Raw genomic sequence first — 6,064 nt, 5'->3', positions numbered from 1 at the left:
GGGGGAGGAGGAAGCGGGGGGGAGGGGGAGGAAGAGGGGGAGGAGGAGGGAGGGAAGAAGAAGAAGAGGAAGAAAAGAAAGAAAAAGAATAAGTGGCAAACTGGGATTAGAAAGGAACTTCCTTAATCTGATAAAAATTATCTACCAAGGGCGCCTGGGTGGCTCAGTTGGTTAAGCGACTGCCTTCGGCTCAGGTCATGACCCTGGAGTCCCGGGATCTAGTCCCACGTTGGGCTCCCTGCTCAGCAGGGAGTCTGCTTCTCTCTCTGACCCTCCCCCCTCTCATGCTCTCTCTCTCTATCTCATTCTCTCTCTCAAATAAATAAATAAAATCTTTAAAAAAAATTATCTACCAAAACCCTAGACTAAACATACCTAATCATCAAATGTGGACAGCTCCTCTGTAAGAACTACAAAAGGCAAGATGCCCACTATCCCCTTTTTAATTCATTCTTGTACTGAAGTCTTAGGGCTATAAGGCAAGGAAAAAAGAAAAAGAAAAAAGAAATAAAACTTGAAAGTATTGGAAAGGAAGAAAAACTGTTATTTGCACCTCCTACAATTCTATACACATTGTTTCCAAAAGAATCTACAAATACACTTTTTTAATTAGTAAGAGAGCATAGCAAGATTTCTAGATACAAAATCAATATATAAAATGCAAACATATTTTTCCAAAATATAACCAATAGAACATTAACTTAAAAATATATATATATACATCATTTATAATAGCATGCAAAATATCAAATAACTAGGAATATATCTAACAAAAGATGTGCAAGACCACCAAGGGAAAATGAGGAAACTATACCATGAGAAGTTAAAGATATCTTAAATAATGAAGAGAGATACCATGTTCATGGAAGATTAAATACTGCACCTTCCGGCCTCCAGTGGGGCAACAGAGAGCTCACAGTATTAGGCAGCAGATCAGAGCAAACTGGCTTATATTCTACTTCCTGCCACTTCTAAATGGGTGACTCTGGACATTCTACAAACCCCTCTGAACCTGTTTCCTCGCCTGTAAAACAGAAAGAACCATTCTGTCTAGTTGTTAGGGGTCAATGGATATGAAAGCACTTTGTAGAGTGCTGTATAAATAGAGGGATTCTTGTGACCAGTATTATTGACTCTTGTTGGTCTGAGGGTAGGAAAAAGGTTCTCGCTCCGCAGACTCTGCTCATCAATTTGTCATCAAGGGCATTGCTGAGTGCTTATCCTGTGTGTAGCATTTCCTTATTCAGTACTCACAGCAACCTACAAGGTGGGTGCTATATTAACTCCATTTTACAGATGAGAAAGCTGAGGCTCGATCAAGCAACTTGTCATTCATGTATCCATTTCTTCATTCATTGGACATTCACACAAACCCCTTCTTTTTTTTTAATTTTTTTATTGTTATGTTAATCCCCATACATTACATCATTAGTTTTAGATATAGTGTTCCATGCTTCATTGTTTGTGCATAACACCCAGTGCTCCATGCAGAACGTGCCCTCCTCAATACCCATCACCAGGCTAACCCATCCTCCCACCCCCCTCCCCTCTAGAACCCTCAGTTTGTTTTTCAGAGTCCATCGTCTCTCATGGCCACACGAACCCCTTCTATGCACTAGGAGCTGTGAATACCTTGGTGAATAAGATAGACATGGACCCTGCTCGATCAAAACTGATAGTCTAGCTGGGAAGATGGCCAAAAGTCATACCACAGCTAATGAGCTGGGAGAACCAAGATTCAAATTCAGGCCTACTGAACACCAGCATCCACGCTTTTAACCACTCTCTGGAGGTGTCTTCCTCAACCTCCTCTACTCCATTCTCTCTGTTGTAATGTAGTGATTTCTAACATCCATTCTGCTGGCAGAGGCAAATTTCAACGGGCCTTGCCATGCAAGCTGCTCACAAATTGAGAGCTGTCAGTTTCGATCCTGGCCCATGTGATCCTTGTGCATTATCACTGGAGAATTACAGCAGGGAAGATGAATGCATAAAAGAGGAGAGGCATCCTGGCCCCCCCTCCCACAGCATCAGCAGCATTGTTCCCAATGAGTGTGTGCCTGAGTCCTCTGCCACCATTAATGGCAGAAGTGAGTCACTTATAAATAAGATATGGGAGCTTTATTATAATTACATCCCGAGATTCAGAAATGCTCAGCGTCACTGTGAAAGGGAGGGCAGCAGGTGATTGGGGCTTGAATGATCCTCTGCCAGGTATATCTTTCAGATAAAACATCTTAGATCAGGAGCAATTACAGCTAATGCTCAGCCTGAATGCTAATGAGAATTACTTACAATTGCATGTAATTCTTTGCCATTTATACTATCTGCCTTTTTCCTTCTTTTCTCTGCTTTTCCATCTTGGCATTATTCCTGAGAACCAGACACTGGGAAATATGATTAGTGGCCATTTTGCAGATGAAAAGACTAATGCCCAAGGTTACTCAGCTCAAAGGGCTGGGTTTCTAGTCCTGAGCTTTTTTTTTTTTTTTTTAACTTCACTATTCTGTCTTTAAGGGACAAAATTTTCAGAAATCTAGATGTGTCCACTCACCTAGAAGGTGCACAAAATATCCCAAGTCAGTAGGACAATCTGAAAGGCAGAGTGGTGTGTTCTGTTGAGGCTTTTACCTTGGTGAGAACAGGACACCTTATGAAATGAATTTCAAACCTATCCTCTGCCATCCCACAACCACTGAGAGGCCCATGCTTGGACTTGAGAATGATCATGAAGAGAGAGCCTGGCTGAAAGATAGGAAGTACCCTTTCCTTACCCATAGAGAAGTGAGAAAACTCTCCCCAACCCATGGCCCGTGGAACCAAGCCAAAGTATAAAGTTCAAGCTACTATGTGAAGGAATGAGGTTCACCATAACAGTGATAACTGTGGTCACGCTCAGCGTCTGCATGAGATTGCACTCTGCAGAGTGCCAGAAGTTTCAATAAGTCGGCCCCGAGACATTGGGTTTTAGGCTATTTAAAGCCCGGGACCACACTAAGACTTCCCAGACACACACTTATGTCTTCCACTTGACAGATGAGAAAGCAAGAGGCTTGCACTGGTGAGGCAGCTTGCAGATGGCAGAGCCAGGATACAGAGCTGGGCCTGTTTGACCTTAATACTAACAATCATGACAACCAACTTTTAAACAGCACATTTACGTATTACATGCCCCCATTTAAGTGCTTCGTGCATATGAACACAGTTCTTTCAGCAACCCAGTGAAGAAGGTGCTATGAATCTTCCTATTCTAGAAATGAGGAAACTGAGGAACAGAGAGGTATAGCAACTGGCCCAAGGCCACAGAGCTTATAAACAGCACTGGGATTTGAGCCAGTTCCAGGATCCACACTTTTGCTCTCTTTGCTATCCTTCCTCTTTGCTAAGGAAAGACCACCCATTTCTACCAGGCACAACTCGCTTGTGAAAAGGAAAGCGAAAACATGGAATTCTGAGAGAGTCCAGGGGCAGGAGGTTCGGATATAAGTTCTTCCTCCCTTGGACACTCAGCTGAGGGCCAGGAGGGGCCACTCCCAGCCCAGGACTGCCCAGTCTCCCCCGGGCTGCCGGCTCCTTTGCAGGCAGCTCCAGTCTCCATCAGCTCCGAAATCATGGATGGGGAGTGCTCGCCCATCTCTTGCCTTGGAAAGATTCTATATCACACTTGAAAATGGTACCAGGCTTTCCCTCCCCTGTGACAGACTCTCCCTCTTCCAGGGGAAATACCTCTTGATAGAGCCAGGCAACCTCAGACAGCCTTGGGCTCAGATGAGGGTCCAGCCAGCCCTGAATCATACTAGCGTATTTACATGGGGCTGTCAGGGATTCCTGTGAATGATAACCCACTCAGCAGCAGGCCTCCTGCAGGACACCCATCAGAGAAAAAGGAGAATGGTGCACAGGCATCAGGGACCCTATTCTTTACCTTTGCTGCTGCCAGCCACAAGCAGGAGGGACCTAAGGTCACATCTGCAGCCTGAGTTTCACTGATAATCTGGAAGGAATCAAGTAAGATTTGTGTTCAAATTCCAATTCTTCCACAGACCAGCTGGGCAAACTCAAGCAAGTTACTTAACCTCTCTGAGCCTCAACAGACTAACTGCTCAATGAGGCTAGTAATAACAGTGCCTATCTTGTAAGGCTGCTGTGAGAACTAAATGGGATAATGCAAAATGACACTATGATCGGTCCTCTCTCTCTCCCTCTCCCAGTCCATGCTGCTTCCTGGCTGCCAAGAATGGGGCTATATCAGACCCCCAAGTCCCCTCTCTTTCATGTTCTGGAGATACACTCCATCTGTGCTCCACTCACAGGGGCCTACCCCCCATCAAGGAATGAGTTGTCCCAGCATCTTCCAGTCAGGCTTACATAGTAAGACAAGCACTGGTCCCCTCATGCCAGGTTCCAGGTCTGAGGTGGGAGGCCCCTGCCGGAGAACAGCGACCCTGCCTGGAGCATCTCTGAACTACCAGCAGCCAGGCTGAGCGGACACCTCAGAGATTAAGGGATGTGTGTGGGGGGGGAGGTCTTCTTGTGGGACAGGGGAGTGGGTTAGGAGGGCGGTAATCACCCAGAGAGATAAAGTGGCTTCCATAAAGGACTGCTGCGCTCCAGCTCCTGCTCCAGACTTCCCTGACTCCTTCCAGAAAAATCTAGAGCAACTTCCAGAATTTGGTCCCCTCTCACTCTTGCCCTGAAAGAGCAGCCCCAATGCTCTTCGGCCACCAAAATCCATGCCCTGGCAGTCATGACCACCCATTTTTCCAAAGGATCCTCCGAGAGGTACAATGAGGAGGTGGTCTGTCCCTCCTGGGCTTGCAGCTTAGTCGCAGAAGACCGCTGGCCGTGGTCTTGACCTTCCCATACTGGACGCCTGGTGACGCTGAACCTGGGCTTGCCCGCGTGCGATTAAGTGGTTTGGGTCAGGCCAACTGGGGCTCAAAACCCCTGCTCTCTCCTTGACTTGGTTGCCCTCCTGGACACAACTTTCCCTCTCTAAGCCTCGGTTTCCTTTTCTGTAAAATGGGTGTAATAATACCCGGTTCCTGGCGTTACAGGGAGAATCCCAAGAGGTAATGGATGCCCAGCGCCTGGCACAGATAACGCACTCAACAGATGGGTTGGGACTGCGGTTAGCATCAAACTCAGAGTCAGGGGCAGCTCTGGAAAAGCTGGGGACTCGCCCTCTCCGCCCCGGAGCCCGAAGGCAGATGCTCGGGGCGCGCACCCGGGCATACCCCGGGGAAGCCACAGGTGTCTGCGCGTCGGGGCGCGGCGCCAGGACGGTGTATCAGGGAGGGTGCCCTGCAGCGAGCCGCGCTGCGGGACCCGCCCCAAGCCGCCGGGGTCCCTGGAGCTCCCGAGTGCGCCCACCCCGCGCCCGGGGTTCCCGCCGCTCCGCAAGGATGCCCAGACCCAACGGCCGTGCACAGCCTCGCCCCGCCGCTGCGGCCCCGCTGCGGCCCCTGCCCGCGCCCTGCCCGCGCTCCGTTCTGACTCACCCGCGCCGGCTCCGGGGAAAGTTTGGTGGCGCGGCGGCCAGGCTGCTCGCTGCTCGGCGGCGGCGGGGGCTGAGGCTGGGGCGCCGAAGGAGCGGACTGCGGAGGCGGGGCTCCGGAGGAGGAGCCGCGCCGAGGGGGGCCAGCCGGGGGGAAGGAGGCGGAGACCCAGGCCCGTGGGCCTGCAGCGCCCTCGCCTCGGGCTCGGAGCTCCCAGGTCCGCTCCCACGCCGGGAGGGGGCGCGAGGGGGTGCCTCGGGGCTCCGACACCTCCCACCTCCCGCCGCGCATCCCAGCCTCGGGCTCCGCGCCGCGGTGCGGCTTCTTGGGTTTGGAGAGAGAAGTGACAGAAGGGTCGGAATAAAAAAAAAAAAAAATGGGTCAGAACCCTGGCGAGAACTCCCCACCGCCCACACTCACCTGAGGGTGGGCAGACGGAAATAGGTAAGTCCAGATAAAGGACAGATGGAAAGTCAGAGAGGCAATGATGTTTGGCAAAGTCAACCAGGGACCGAAGGATAGACAAAGACCTATAGTGATACCCCACCTCCACTTATCCCTGTTGG

The 6,064-nt window shown here is 49.9% G+C and overlaps 1 protein-coding gene across 1 annotated transcript in view; it reads right to left on the bottom strand.

Annotated features, from left to right (window-relative positions):
- Window positions 1–5,573, bottom strand: part of HRH1 (histamine receptor H1) — a 73,187-nt gene extending 67,614 nt beyond the window's left edge. Inside the window, exon 1 of the mRNA XM_032411936.1 lies at window positions 5,502–5,573. The gene's annotated coding sequence lies outside the window, so the exon portion shown is untranslated. The remainder of the gene's footprint in view (window positions 1–5,501) is intronic.
- Between the last annotated feature and the right edge of the window lie 491 nt (window positions 5,574–6,064).

This window comes from Phoca vitulina, unplaced genomic scaffold, assembly GCF_004348235.1.
Source record: "Phoca vitulina isolate PV1807 unplaced genomic scaffold, GSC_HSeal_1.0 scaffold13, whole genome shotgun sequence".
Classification (NCBI taxonomy): domain Eukaryota; kingdom Metazoa; phylum Chordata; class Mammalia; order Carnivora; family Phocidae; genus Phoca; species Phoca vitulina.
The sequence above is the reverse complement of the archived record's forward strand: the minus strand, read 5'-3'. Positions and strand labels throughout refer to the sequence as shown.